The sequence below is a fragment of the Balaenoptera ricei genome, chromosome 8, assembly GCF_028023285.1.
Source record: "Balaenoptera ricei isolate mBalRic1 chromosome 8, mBalRic1.hap2, whole genome shotgun sequence".
In the NCBI taxonomy this organism is placed as follows: Eukaryota; Metazoa; Chordata; class Mammalia; order Artiodactyla; family Balaenopteridae; genus Balaenoptera; species Balaenoptera ricei.
In genome coordinates this window covers 73823632-73839034 of record NC_082646.1, presented here as the reverse complement: position 1 = coordinate 73839034, position 15403 = coordinate 73823632, and the positions used below count along the sequence as shown (strand labels likewise).

Genomic DNA, 15403 nt, shown 5'->3' with positions numbered 1-15403 from the left:
TAGGAATTGTCAGTTCTTTACAAGTTAAAAAAACTTAGTTGTAAAACCATTTGGTCTTCACCCTTTTAAAAGAGATAGGTATTTAACAGTATTTTATTGGTCTGTTCATATTTTCTATGCTTTATCGAGTCAGTTTTGGTAATTTAAAAGATATATCGGCATAAAGTTGACATGATATTCTCTTATTTTTTTCTTTTTCCTATCTATGGTTATATTCTCTTTCTTATTCCTTATGTTTTTAAAATTTTTGTTAAGACCTTTTTGGATCTTGATTCTGTCATTTAACGTATTAATTAGGGAGTTCCCTGGTGGTCCAGTGGTTAGGACTCTGCACTTTCACTGCGGAGGACCCAGGTTCAATCCCTGGTTGGGGACCTAAGATTCCGCAGCTGTGAGGTATGGCCAAAAATACCCCCCAAAACAAAATAAAACAAAACAAAAAAAACACATTAATTATTAGAAACTTTGTTTGAGCATGCATTTATTCATATATCTATAAGGCTTAATTAATTAAATAAATTCAAGAAACATTTATTTAGTATCTTCTATATGCCAGATAGATGCTAGAGATACAAAGGTGATTAAAACAACATCCTACTCTTAAGACATTTACAGTATAGCAAGCATATTGGAGACTGGTTGTCAAATGGCTTGCTGAAATTCAGATACATTGTTTCTAATGCATTACTCATCTAGCAATAAAGTACTTCTGAAAAAGAAACAAAAGAGGTTGATATGATATTCTTTGTGAACCAATGTTTTGGTCCTAATGATTACCTCTTGTCCCTGTAGGTGGTCAGTTATACATTCTAGGATCTTGTCCTGGTAGTTAAATTCGTGTAAGGGATGTGTACTGGGACATACCTTGCTCATTAATAGAGATTCCATTGGAAATATTTTTAGGGAATATTTAAACCATTCTAGAATTTATACACTTTATCATCTAGAGAAGTGCTTCTTAAATTTTAGTGGGCATACAGATCATCTGGAGATCTTACTAAAATGCAGATTCTGAGTCTGTAAGTCTAGATGGGGCATGAGATTCAGTATATCTAACAAGCCCCCAGGTAGTGTCATTGTTGCTTTCCCCAGGGCTGCTGACTAGGACCACACTTTGAGGACAGAAGGATAATATATATTCTGATTTACCCTTAGTAAGATGTCAGGTTTCAGAAAATTAACAAATAGAGCATTTAGGCTAAAATTAAGAAGACTGACAATGCCTCATATGTTGGTGAGGATGTAGAACAACTGAAACTCTAATATACTGCTGGTGGGAGTATAAATAGTTATAACTGATTTTGAAAATTATTTGGTATTATATGCTAAAGTTAAACATATGCCTATCTATGACAGCAGTTCCAGTCCTAGGTATATACCCAAAAAAGTGAGTGCTTATGTCCACCAAAAGACATGCAAAACGTCTTCATAGCCATTTTATTAATAACAGCCACAAATTGTAAACAACCCAGATGTCCATCAACAGGAGAATGGATAAATAAATTGTGGAATACTTATTGAGTGGAATACTAACACAGCAATAAAAACTTATTGATATTCACAACAACATGAATGACTCTCACAGACATTATGTGGAAAATAGAGAAGTAGGTAAAAGAGATAGAAACAGAGCTAGATAAAGATTAGAGGAGATAGAAGATAGAGTATGTACGTGATTCTACTTATTAAATTCAAGACCAGGCATAACCACTCTACAAGTATAAAAGTCAGAATGGTGGTTATCTCTGGGGATGGGTTATTAGTTAGGAAGAGGCATGTGAGAACTTTTTAGGGTGCTTTTAATCTGGGTGGTGGTTACATGGGAGAGTACATATGTAGAAATTCAGTGAATAAACTCACTGACTGAACTTAAGATTAGTGCACTTTACTCTCTATTATACTGTAATGAAATTTTTATTTTAATAAAAGAAATAGAGCATTAAAAGATAAAAAGGTACCTTTTGAATTCTGAACAGGGCTATTTATTTAGCAGTGGAATTGAGTTCCAAGCGAGTTATATGTTTGCATTGACAGTCATCTACTGATGAAAATATTAAAAAATATATATAAAGGTAGTGAATTCATGTAGCTAACTGATTCCTTAAAATAATAAGTATAGTTGCCATTGGATTTTAGGATAATTGAATCACAGCTCAAACACATTTTGGTTAAGTCAGAACATTTCCATTGTTTTGAAGGGAGATGTGAAACTCCCAAGAAGACTAGCTCTCATCAGCTATTTTGGAAATCAAAGAAAACCCTTTAGAGGTGGGCTTTGTCTTTTTGCTCTTGAAACCTTCCCTATCAATTTGTAACTTATGTTCTCCATCTGGATGCCTTAATACTCATGCTGTAATCTCTTACTGCCTAAAATTCCCCATTGTTTCTTATTCAGGACAGATCTTAAATCTATTTTTTATCTCTATCTTTATTTCTCTAATATTTCTCCATGCCCCTCTTCTCAGGGTCATAGGGTTCTGTAGTTTTCAGACTTTTGGTAAGCAGTAGAACCCAATTTTCAAGTAAATCCTTATTTATGGAAATCTAACAGAGATAAACTTTGGCTGAAACCTTGACTGCTCAGATCCCTTCAACTCTTCCTCAATTCTCCCTTTCAGCTTACTCTTTCCTCTTTATCCCACAACTTGAGGGTGGCATACACTGGGGGGCAAAATAATATAACCTAGCCCAATCTTTTCGCTTTACAGAGGAGACTGAAGTACAGAAAGGGCTTCACAGCTATAGTGGTCAGCTACTTCAGGCTATCATAGAATTAGTTTTAATTGCTAAGTAGCAAAATTGAAATGTGGAAAAATAAGATTTAAAAAATCTTTACATACTGTTTGAATAATCAGTACAGTGATCCCCGAAATACTCTTTTCACGTTGTGCTCATAGGCAAGTAGCCACAATTTAAAATTCCCTGTTACAAGGAAACATTAATGACATCTTAAAAACAGTAGCGTTGGGCTTCCCTGGTGGCGCAGTGGTTGAGAATCTGCCTGCCAATGCAGGGGACACGGGTTCGAGCCCTGGTCTGGGAAGATCCCACATGCCGCGGAGCAACTGGGCCCGTGAACCACAATTACTGAGCCTGCGCGTCTGGAGCCTGTGCTCCGCAACAGGAGAGGCCGCGATAGTGAGAGGCACGCGCACCGCGATGAAGAGTGGCCCCCGCTTGCCGCAACTAGAGAAAGCCCTTGCACAGAAACGAAAACCCAACACAGCCAAAAATAAATAAATAAAAAATAAAAATAAAGGAATTCCTTTAAAAAACAAAAACAAAAACAGTAGTGTTATTTTTGACAAGGATGCCAAGACAATCCAATGGGAACATAATAGTCTTTTTAACAAATAGTGCTGGGACAACTGCATATTCCCATGCAGAAGAATGGAGTTGTATCCCTACCTCACATCTAACTCCTAAACATAGGAGTATATCTTCTCGACCTTGGATTAGGCAGTGATTTCTTAGATATGACAACAAAAGCATAAGTGAAAAAAAAGATAAATTGAACTACATTAAAATTAAAAACTTTTTTGATCAAAGGAAACCATCAAGAAAGTGAAAAGACAACCTATAGAATGGGTGAAAATATTAGCAAATCATATATTGATAAGAAACTAGTATTCAATCTATAGAAAGAACTCTTATACCTCAACAATAAAAAGACAACCCAATTTTTTAAAAGGGCAAAGGATTTGAACAAATACTTTTCCAAATAAGATTTACAAATGGCTGATAAGCCCATAAAAAGATGCTCAAGATCATTAGTCATTAGGGAAACGTAAATCAAAATCACAATGCGATATTACTTCTTACACACTAGAATGGCTATAGTCATAAAAACTGAAACTAACAAATGTTGGCAAAGATGTGGAGAAATTGGAACCTTTGTACATTGCTGGTGGGAATGTAAAATGGTGCAGCCACTTTAGAGAACAGTTTAGCAATTTCTCAAAAAGTTTAATATGTAACTACTATATGACCCAGAAATTCCACTCCTACTAGCTGAGATATGGTCCCCTCAGAAATGGAATAGGTGACAAAGAAGGCTTTGATAGCAAGAAGGGAAATTAGGAAAGATATATTATAATAAATAATATTGTGAAATGCAATACATATTTAAATTGCTTTTTATAAAGCATAATGAAGTTAAATATTTAAAAAATTCTCTAGTCATTTCCCTTTTGCTTACCAATTTAATAAGTGAGATAATGTACATTTGTGTGTATACATTTTAAAATGGAATTTGCATGTGAGATTCAGTTTTTAAAACTAGGAATTAGTAACTGTAAATTAATTAGCTTCTTCAGTTCCTTCCTCCCTTCCTCCCTCCCTCCCTTTCTTCCTTATTTCTCTTCTTTGTTTCCTTTCATTTTTAAAGTTTAGTTCCATTAGTTATTTACATTTTTGAAAATTTCCCTTTAATTTTTAAAGATAATTATCTGTAGTATTTTGGAGAGACTATTAAATAGGAATAGGAGTGTTGTAAGGAGACATGAAATAGAGTATATTTATTTTAAATTTGAAAATCCCCTAGTCTTCCTATTGCAGTTCCTTTAACAATTCCTTATAGTTTTAGTTCTCTGCTTAGTATATTTTCTCAAGATGTATTTGGATTTTTAAAAAAGTGTGATGTTTTAATCCAAAGGAATGAATCTTTAAAAGAAGAATGTTAAACGCTATTTTATGATATTAGATAAGACATGCCTTATTTGAGGTGACAACATGTGTTTTCCAGATTGGGGATTTTATATCATGTAGGTTATTTCTTGGTTGGTTTATGAATGAGAGTGGCTTCAGTCCTTAATTAACTTCAAAAAATGAGTATGTGTGTAGTTGTTTGTGGTTTTCAAAGAGCTTTTCTCATACACTACTTCATTATATTCACAATAACTCTGTGTGAAGTAGATTTGTTCTTTTTAAAAACTGAAGTGTAAACATGCAAAGTGTATAAAATAAAATTGTATGTATATGTAATGAGTGCTTACAAAGTGAATTCCATGTAACCATCATGCAGGTTCAAAAAAAAAAAAGAACACTGACATCATCCCAGAGGCCACATGTGTCCCTTCCCAGTCATACCTCACCCTCTCCCTTTAAGGTAACCACCATTCTGTATTTAATGTTAGTCATTTCCTTTGCTTTATAGTTTTACTGCCTATGAATGCAGCTCTGAAAAATACAGTTTGATTTTGCCTGTTTTTATGAATTACATAAATCGTGCAGAGTCTATTTTTATGTGTTGCAGTTTTTGCTCAACATATATCATCATGAAATCCTAGTTCGTTAATTTGCTTTTTATTGTGTTAGTATCAGAGTTTATCCTCTCTATTGTCAGTGAGCATTTGGGCTATTTCCAGTTGCTGCTTATTATGAACAATGCTGCTGTGAATTTTTTGTGCATATATCTTCTTGATGTATATGTGCACAAGTTTCTCTAGGTTGTTTTTGCAGGAGTGGAATTGTTGGGTCAGAGGATATACCTGTCTTCATCTTTACTAGATAATGCTAAACTTTTAAAAAGTGATCGTTTATACTCCCACCAACAGTCTATGAGTGTACCCATTCCTTAACATCCTTGCCAACAGTTGATGTTGTCAGACTTTAAATTTTTGCCAATCTCCTGGGTGTGTAGTAATATCTCATCATGGTTTTAATTTGCATTCCTGATTATAAATGTTATTAAGCACCTTTTTATAAGTTATTGATCGTGTAGATTTCTTTTATTGGGAAGTGCCTGTTCAAGTCTTTTGCCCATTTTTCTTTTGGGTTGTCTGTCTTTTTTTGTTGTTGTTTTTCTAAAAAATGATTCGTAGTTTTATATATATTCTGTATATGAATTCTTTGTTATTTATGTGTTGCAAATATCTTTTTCCACTACTGGCTTGTTTTTTACTCTCTTTATGGCATTGTTTGATGAACATTCTTAATTTTAATATAGGTGAATATTTATGGATCTTTTCCTTTTTGGTTAATGCTTTTCCTATGCTGTTTAAGACATTCTTTCCTATCTGAGGTTATGAAGCTAATCTCAATTGACTTTCACACTGACGTTTAATCCACCTGCAGTTGTTTGGGGATATGGTTTGATGTAGGAGTGTAGTTGTATTTTCTTTTCCTTTTTTAGGTATCCACTTGTCACAGATAATTTACTAAAATCTATCCTTTCCTGACTGCTCTGCAGGGTTACCTCTGCCATATATCAAATGCCCATATATGCGTGGGTCTAGTTTGGGGTCATTTATGTTGTCTTGATGTATTTGTCTCTCCTTGCACCCTTACTTAATTATATTTGCTCAGTAATTCTATTATCTTGAAGAGTAAGTTCTGCCACCTTGTTTTTATTTTTCAGAAGTTTCTTGGCACTTCTTGACCCTTTGCATGCCCGTATAAATTTAAAGTTAACTTAAGTTCCACAAAGAAAACCTGTTGGGATTTTTTATTCAATTTGCATTTAATCAATAAGTCAATTTTAATCGAAATGATACCTTTATAACATTGAATCTTCCAACCCATGAACTTATTATAGCTCTCCATTTATTTTGGTCCTCTTTAACGTATCCCAATGAAGTTTATAAATTTTCTGGTATCAGTCTTTTACAACATTAATATTAAGAAAATTAAATAACAGTTCAAGATGATAGTAACAGAGAAGTCAGAAAGTTAATTGTTAAGTTAGCAATACAAACAATAAATTGCTTTAAGAATTCAGAAGAGGAACAGATATGCCTTAGTGTTTCGTAATAGATAACACTAGGAAAGATTTTGGGTCAAATATTAATTAAGTAGTATTATCTTAGTTCCCATAGGTGTCATATACATGTGTGAAAATTAATTGTCCTATTTTCAGTTGGTTATTAGGTTAAAAAAGAAATCAATGTACTGATTGATTCATTTTTCTCTCTGTTGATGAATCTTTTGACCGACATGGTTAGTCTTAAACAGATATTTGGTATCATGTAAAAATATCTTAAGGGAGAGGTCTGTATTGTCATTTCCAACCCAGCTATGTTATAAAGGTCTTGAAACATAAATGTTTGGTGTTACTTCTGAAATAATGAAATAGTGGTTTAGTTGCTTCTTAGTAGTAAGTTTAGCCATTTCCACTTGGCCTGTTAATTCTTTGAAATACTAGAGACCTTCTTCAAGCTTATAGGCTTCAGGGCAGAATTGAGACAGATGCATTATGTGACATTAAAGTGTAATTTATTTTTATTTTCAAAATGGAGATTGGCATGTTTAAAAGAATGAGGTGGCATTCTTAGTTCCTAATAAAAATAAATCTCTGTTGGTAGTGAGGATTGCGGCACAGATAGGTCCCAACCCTGTCACTTCTGGGGAACAGCAGTGAAATTGTTTGTTCCTGACAGCAGACAGCCCCACTGCAGAGCACTGGTTTCATGTTACATTAAGTATTAGTGCTGTTCTTTCAGGAACTATTATGCTGTGACATCAAAGATTTTCTGACAGGGCAGTGGTAGGTTAGCACTGAAGTTGTCTGCTGAAATTTTAAAGAATGAAATTAAATATATATGATCAGACTTTAATATAAGAGATAGAGACAGAATTAGAATGGTTTAAAGAAAGTTGAAGAAATGATGAGTCTATAGGCTGGTATCTTTGTCTCTGCTTGTTCAAGCCAAATTTTATTACCTTTTATTTTTACAGAAAGTACAAGTGGCCATGATGTTAATGCTAGGATAGTTGATCATTTTCAGAAAGACTTTATAAATAAGGAAAAAATAGCCTTTTTTTGAAATAAAAATGGTTAGGTTGACCTGTAAAATATTTGGTATAAATGGATGTGTAGACAGTAATTGCAGTGGCCTGACTTGCTTCTTACTAATCCACTAATTAGTTAAAAGACTCAAACTACATATTCTATTAAAGTTACAGGAGTACAGTTAGATGGCAAGTAAAGAGATAAAAAGTCTTGCAACTAAAAAAGCTTAATATTTCATAGCAGTTGTATAAATATAGGTAACTTAAAAATTAATCAGATTACAGATTACAGTTGTCTTTTTTTTTTATTGGAGTATAATTGCTTTATAATATTGTGTTAGTTTCTGCTGTACAATGAAGTGAATCAGCTATATGTATACATCTATCCCCTCCCTCTTGGCCCTCCCTCCCACCCCACCCCCCCATCCCACCCATCTAAGTCATCACAGAGCACCGAGCTGAGCTCTCTGTGCTATACAGCAGGTCCCCACTAGCTATCTATTTTACACATGATAGTGTATTTATGTCAAACCTAATCTCCCAGTTCATCCCACCATCCCTTTCCCCCGCTGTGTCCACATGTCTGTTCTCTACATCTGTGTCTCTATTCCTGCCCTGCAAATAGGTCCATCTGTACCATTTTTCTAGATTTCACATATATGCGTTAATAGACGATATTTGTTTTTCTCTTTCTGACTTACTTCACTCTGTATGACAGACTCTAGGTCCATCCACATCTCTACAACAGTGTTGTTTTTTGAAAAGGTTAACTTTTGTTAAATGTTGCAAAATACTATTAGTAATTTTTGTTTGTATAGGCTTTCTATTTAAGAAAATTAAATTAAGCATTGCTGTAACTATAACATTACTATGATATTTTCATGAAATGATCTTGGTAATATGAAATGTCAGTTAATTATAAGCACAATTCAATGTCTGGGCATTTTAGATAATATAACATTTTTTTGAGATTATGCAAATAAGTTATATGTTCAAATGGATATGTCCACAGTATTGTAGTTTTCTTTTTGTTAAAGTAATAGTAAATAGAACATTTTTTCAATTATATTCAGATACAAGCTACTATACATAAAATAGATAAGCAACAAAGATTTACAGTATAACATAGGGAACTATATTCAATATCTTGTAATAATCTATAATGGAAAATAATCTGAAAAAATAACTGAATCACTTTGCTGTACACCTGAAACTAACACAATAGTGTAAATCAACTATATACTTCAATAAAAAATACCATGATACGTTTATTTTAAATAATATAATACTAATAGTGTCAGTTGAGAAGTAACTGGAACAAAAAGGGATTTCTTTATAGGTACTTGTGTCTTTGGTCATGTTTCAAGATAATTTCCATTCAGTTGAAAGTATTTTGTAATATAGTCATGAAAACAGTTATTTACAAAACTGAATTTACAGGTCTTTTCTCTGGCACGTATCTCACAATTTTATTCATACAGATTGAATTGCATCAGGAAATATTGCTACATCCTTTAAAAATCATTAAAACTGATTACTCTAAAATGAAATGGCCAAGGAGTTGTACTGTATTTCTCATACCATTTGTTGAAATTGAGACACTTGAAACTGTAGATCTGAAATGAATTTGATTATATAAAAATGCTTTCACCTTTTAAAAGTTTTTGTATTGTTTTTATTTTTGGTGTAACAAAATGCAGTGGTAATAAATCAAAAGAAGCAACAGGCCAAATATAAAAAAATGTTATGATATCTTCTCTGAGGACTCTGAAATCTTCTATTTCAGAAATATTTGAGTAGATTAAATGTTTTTCTTTTACAAATGTTATACTTTTATTTTATTATTTTTTTTTAAGTTTTGAAATATCATTTCTTTTTTTTTTTTAATCTTTATTGGAGTATAATTGCTTTACAATGTTGTGTTAGTTTCTGCTGTATAACAGAGTGAATCAGCTATACATATACATGTATCCCCATATCTCCTCCCTTTTGTGTCTCCGTCCTGAGCCCTCCCTATCCCACCCCTCTAGGTGGACACAAAACACCGAGCTGATCTCCCTGTACTATGCGGCTGCTTCCCACTAGCTATCTATTTTACATTTGGTAGTGTATATATGTCCATGCCACTCTCTCACTTCGTCCCAGCTTACCCTTCCCCCTCCCCGTATCCTCATGTCCATTCTCTACGTCTGCATCTTTATTCCTGTCCTGCCCCTAGGTTCTTCAGAACCATTTTTTTTTTTTTAGATTCCATATATATGTGTTAGCATACAGTATTTGTTTTTCTCTTTCTGACTTACTTCACTCTGTATGACAGTCTCTAGGTCCATCCACCTCACTACAAATAATTCAATTTTGTTTCTTTTTATGGCTGAGTAATATTCCATTGTATATATGTGCCACATCTTCTTTATGCATTCATCTGTCGATGGACACTTAGGTTGCTTCCATGTCCTGGCTATTGTAAATAGTGCTGCAAAGAACATTGGGGTACATGACTCTTTTTGAATTATGGTTTTCTCAGGGTATATGCCCAGTAGTGGGACTGCTGGGTCGTATGGTAGTTCTATTTTTAGTTTTTTAAGGAACCTCTGACCGGTCCTTGGTCAGAATGGCCATCATCAAAAAATCTACAAACAATAAATGCTGGAGAGGGTGTGGAGAAAAGGGAACCCTCTTGTACTGTTGGTGGGAATGTAAATTGATACAGCCACTATGGAGAACGGTATGGAGGTTCCTTTAAAAAGTTATAATGTTAAATTAAAGTATTTGATAGGAAAAAAAGGGAGAATGTGGGATAGATATTTACTCATTTAAAAGCAGTAATCCTATATAAATATTTATAATATCAATATTGTTTCAATCCTTTCACTTCTTCCAACCACAGGCATCCTAATTCAGAATGCTTTGAATTGCCATTCTACAAATAGGATATGTAGAGTTTAGCAATGTTGCCATTAGCTGGCTAAAAGCAACACCGGTGCGTTTGAAGATTTTCTAGTATACTTACTAACTGAAGGACTTTAAAGAATTTAGTCTTTTTCATCTGATAAGGAAAGTATGAGTACTTTAATTAATTTGAACTGTTTTGAAAAACTTTTAAAGTCTGGTTTGTCACACTGTCTGTAGAACAATTGATCAGCACTAGTGTTTCCAAGAGAGCTGATTATAGGTACAGTCAGCTCTTCACGAGGCTGCTGGATGAATGTTAAATAAAGGGGTTGTTTATTTATTTATTTTTGAAAATTTTGTGCAGTTAAATTAAAGGCTACTGGGAAATACATTTTGGAGAATTTGTTGTTATGGGAGACATAGTTCCCTTTTAAAATAAAAGTAATCTTCCATTTAAAAAAACCTAAACAATCAGAAATACATGCTAAATTCATCTCTATTGTTTGAGTTTAAATATGTGTTACATACTTTTTCAAATCAACAAATAATTTATTAAGTGCTGACTATGTGCCAGGCCTTATGGGGATAGGAAATAATTAGTGTGCATTTCTGAACTCATAGAACTTAATAGTTGTTAGGGCAATACAAGAGAATATATAATCAATTGCTAGAATGTGTGGTTAGACTGTATCTTCAAAGATCAGAAAGAATAAAATCAGCTACAAGAAATAAGGGTAGGCTTGAATAAGTAAACTTTTGGATTGAAGCTTAGAGGCCTTTCAGGACTTGGATTGGCATTGCAGAAGGGTGAACATCTTAGGGTGGGTGAATTTGCCTTTGTCTTTGCTGTGTTAACAAATTTATATTATTTGGGTACTTTTCTTTGAGCTTACATTAATTAGTTAAACTTATTAAAGGAAATACCTTTAGAATTCTTTCCCCAATAAAAATCCAGAAGCTTAGTTTCCTGCATAGGATATCTTTTTAACTAACGTAGTATCTTTGTTCCTCTTTTAATGAATAACAGCAAAAATGACTTGAAAGTTCCACCAGTAAACAGGTCATATAATTGAAGTGAATCCTCAAAATCAAGTTTTCAATTATATTTAGTAAATGAAAGGGAAGGGAAGATCTTCAAAGGCTGAAAGTTTGCAGAGAAGAAGGTTTTTGTCTTTTTTTAAAACTATCTTTGCCTTCCTGCTGCAGATGTAACACATTTCATACATTGTATTAAGTCTGTTTCAAATCTGCACATAAAAAGAATCTAATAATTATGTTTTGTAGTTCTTGGCCAATATTTACAGTTCTCTGGACGCGGGATTTTTACTACTATTCAATACCCTAATTTATGTTTTATAGCATTATAAATATATATCTGGTAAATGCCAAGATACCCAAAAGTTAACCGTTCATCTTAAAGTTAAAACATTAAAAAGTTAAATAACTGAGGTGTGAGTTAAAAGCTCAAAATTAGCTTCAGTTTTAGTTATTTTTATTTAATTAACCATGATTTCTTTTTACCTAAAGCAAAAGAAAACATTGAAACCAAAGACTACTCTGAAGATCATACAGTGTAAGAGAAACAAGATTATTTCAATAGTCTCATTTATATCAGATGGTACATTGCTATATCCAAGAAACAAAATTTATCATTCTTACATTTAAAATAATTTTTCAACACATAACTAGATGAATATTTTAAAATAATTTTTTGGTTGGTATTTGATTTTCTTTGCCTTTGCAATGGGCACCAGTGTATAAAGTGAATTCTGACCATTTTACTACACTGCTCTTCCGTTTTGTTGAATTTTGAGGTATACTTTTTCAAAAAAGCACAAGATACATTTATTTATTTAAAAATTGAAGTGACTTAAATTAATTTTAATTTCAGATTTTTGGAGAATTTCACAAGAGTCTTCAAAAACTGCAGTCAGCTTGGCAAGTTAAAAAAATGTCAACAATCAAATATCCGGGTTTGGGGTTTATTGGTGTAACGAATCCGAACTCAAGATGCAGAATTTGATAATGTCCTTCGACCTCTATGATGCTGACATGCGGATCCACATTGCACTTATTAATTTGTTTCTTATGTCATTCACTTAAATTTATCAAGCATATACACTGTACCAGGCACCAAAGATACAAAGATGAAATGGTTACTGCCCTCGATAAACTCACAATTGGGTGATGAGAGGGAAGATTGAGAATGAAAGAAAGTAGAGATAAAAAGATACGTTGGGAGAGTGAAGGTAGGCAGTGTAAAAGACATCAAAAATATTTTCAGATTCTATAGTGTGATGATTGTTTTGGAGTAATGGGCAGAGGGCTGTGGCAGCACATAAGAGGGAATATTAATTTTGACTGAATAAAGGGTTCTCAGCTACTATTTTTTATGCATACAATTTGAAAGTTTTATTGTTCACCCCATTGCCTTAAGGTCAGCTCAATATGTTCTTATTTTCACATTTAGAAAATTATGGAGGTAGCATTTGCAAAAGTTACCCATTTTAAAGTGAGCAGTTCAGTGACATTTAGTACATTTACAATGTTGTGCCATACCTATCTAGTTCCAAAACATTTTCATCACCCCAGAATGAAACCCCATGCCTATTAAGCAGTTATTCTCCATTTCTCCCGCTCCCTAGCACCTGGCAACCACCAGTCTTCTTTCTGTCTCTATGGGTTTATCTTTTCTTGATATCTCATATAAAAGGAATCATACAGTATATAACCTTTTGTGACTGGCTTTTTTCACTTAGCGTAATGTTTTCTAGGCTCATTTATGTTGTAGCATGCATTAGTACTTTATTCCTTTTTATGACTGAATAATATTCCACTGTGTATAAACCACATTTTGCTTATCCATTCATCCATTGATGGATATTTGGGTTGTTTCCACTTTTTGACTGTTTCGAATAGTGCTTCTATGAACATGTGTGTACAAATATTTGTCTGAGTACTTGTTTTCAATTCTTTTGGATCTATACCTAGGAATGGAATTGCTGGGTCATATGGTAAGTCCATGTTTAACTTTTTGAGGAACTGCCATACAGTTTTCCAAAATAGCTTCACTATTTTACATTCCCACTAACAATGTATCAAGCTTCCAATTTTTTCACATCCTTGCCAAGAGTTGTTATTTTCCATTAAGAAAAATGATAGCCAACCTAGTGAAGTTGTCAGATACTATTTAGATGCCTATTTCTTGAAGTCAGAACTAGGGATCTGTGGAAACCGTAGGGAAGCAATGGGTTTGGTTGAACTCCCAGTTAACTGAGGTACAACAGGCTTCACTGAATCTATTTCTTCTTCCACAGCAGGAATTATCCTGAGCTTCCTAGAGATACCTTTAGGCTAATCAAACCTCAGTACTTCTTAGTGTTGTTCATTCCCCACAATCTGTTATCAACAGAGCAGGATCCTAACTCCCCCAGGACAGATGAAGTTAAGTATTTTAGAGGCTGGTGACCATGTTTTTGGATCCTCACAGGGATTACTTTGAGATGAGCCTCTTTTAAAGAGGTGTTGCTCATATTTCAGAAGACTCTTGAAGACTTCTGATGTAGCACCTTAGGTAGCTGTTAGTAAACTAAAGAGCTGGTGCCTTAAATAAGAAGTGCTAAACTTCTTGATCTTCCCAGAAATGGAAGTCTCCAAAACAGAAATTTTAAAACACAAGAATATAGAAGCACATATTCTGTTAGCCTTTAGAGGAATGACATCATTATGTAGCTTTTGGAAAACTCTACTGTACACTTGCAAGAGAATGAGAGTGAAAAAGACAAATAACATGTTATTATCCTTATTAAAATGATTTTGACCTTGCAGATCTCTGAAAGGGTCTAGGGGACCCTCATAGGTCCATGACCATACTTTGAGAACTGCTGCCCTAAATTACAGTCTATCCAGGGACCTCAAATATTAATGTTGACAATATCAATTTTAAAGTAGTTTTTATTAAACACCTATTGTCTTAATCAGGCACTGATCTAACTGCTGGGGATATAGCAGTGTAGGAGATGGACAAAGTCTCTGCCCTCATGAGTTTTGAGCTCTTCTAGTCAGTTGATCTGGCAACTGAATGAAGTCATGAGTTTTCTATTTGCCTAAGCTAAGTCCTTACATTCATATCTCAGGATTTGTCAGGGCATGTATGGGGCTGTTTATTTACAGCAGGTGAGGCAGTACAGCTGCAGTTGTTGACAGGAGTTCAGACTAGTGGGCAGACTGTGGTGCCCAAAGTGAGTGGATAGCAATACTTAGTTGCAGCCCAGACAGCACGATTTTTGATTTCGCTGTTTTTAAGACACCTGTCTCTTCTCTTCCCTTCCCCCCACCCTTCCTTCCTTCCCTCTTTCCTTCCTTCCTTCCACTGTAAGTTGTAAGTAGGCTATTTCCTCAGATCTCCTCTCCAATTTTACCACTCTCTTACCCTGGCAAAGTTATAGCCTCATGCTTCTTTATTATATGTAGAATAAAGAATATATATATAATATATATAGAATAAAGAATATATGTATTATACATAGAATAAAGACTACATGTAGGGACTTCCCTGGTGGTGCAGTGGTTGAGAGTCCGCCTGCCAATGCAGGGGACACGGGTTCGAGCCCTGGTCCGGGAAGATCCCATGTGCTGTGGAGCAACTAATCCCGTGTGCCACAACTACTGAGCCTGCACTCTAGAGCCCGGGAGCCACAACTACTGAGCCCACGTGCCACAACTACTGAAGCCCGCGTGCCTAGGGCCCGTGCTCCCCAACAAGAGAAGCCACTGCAATGAG

General features: G+C 34.2%; 1 non-coding gene across 1 annotated transcript; it reads left to right on the top strand.

Moving 5' to 3' along the window:
* The first annotated feature begins 302 nt into the window (after window positions 1-302).
* On the top strand, window positions 303-375 carry TRNAE-UUC (transfer RNA glutamic acid (anticodon UUC)). Its single transcript has one exon. It is a non-coding gene; the product is annotated as a tRNA-Glu (tRNA).
* The last annotated feature ends 15028 nt before the right edge of the window (window positions 376-15403 follow it).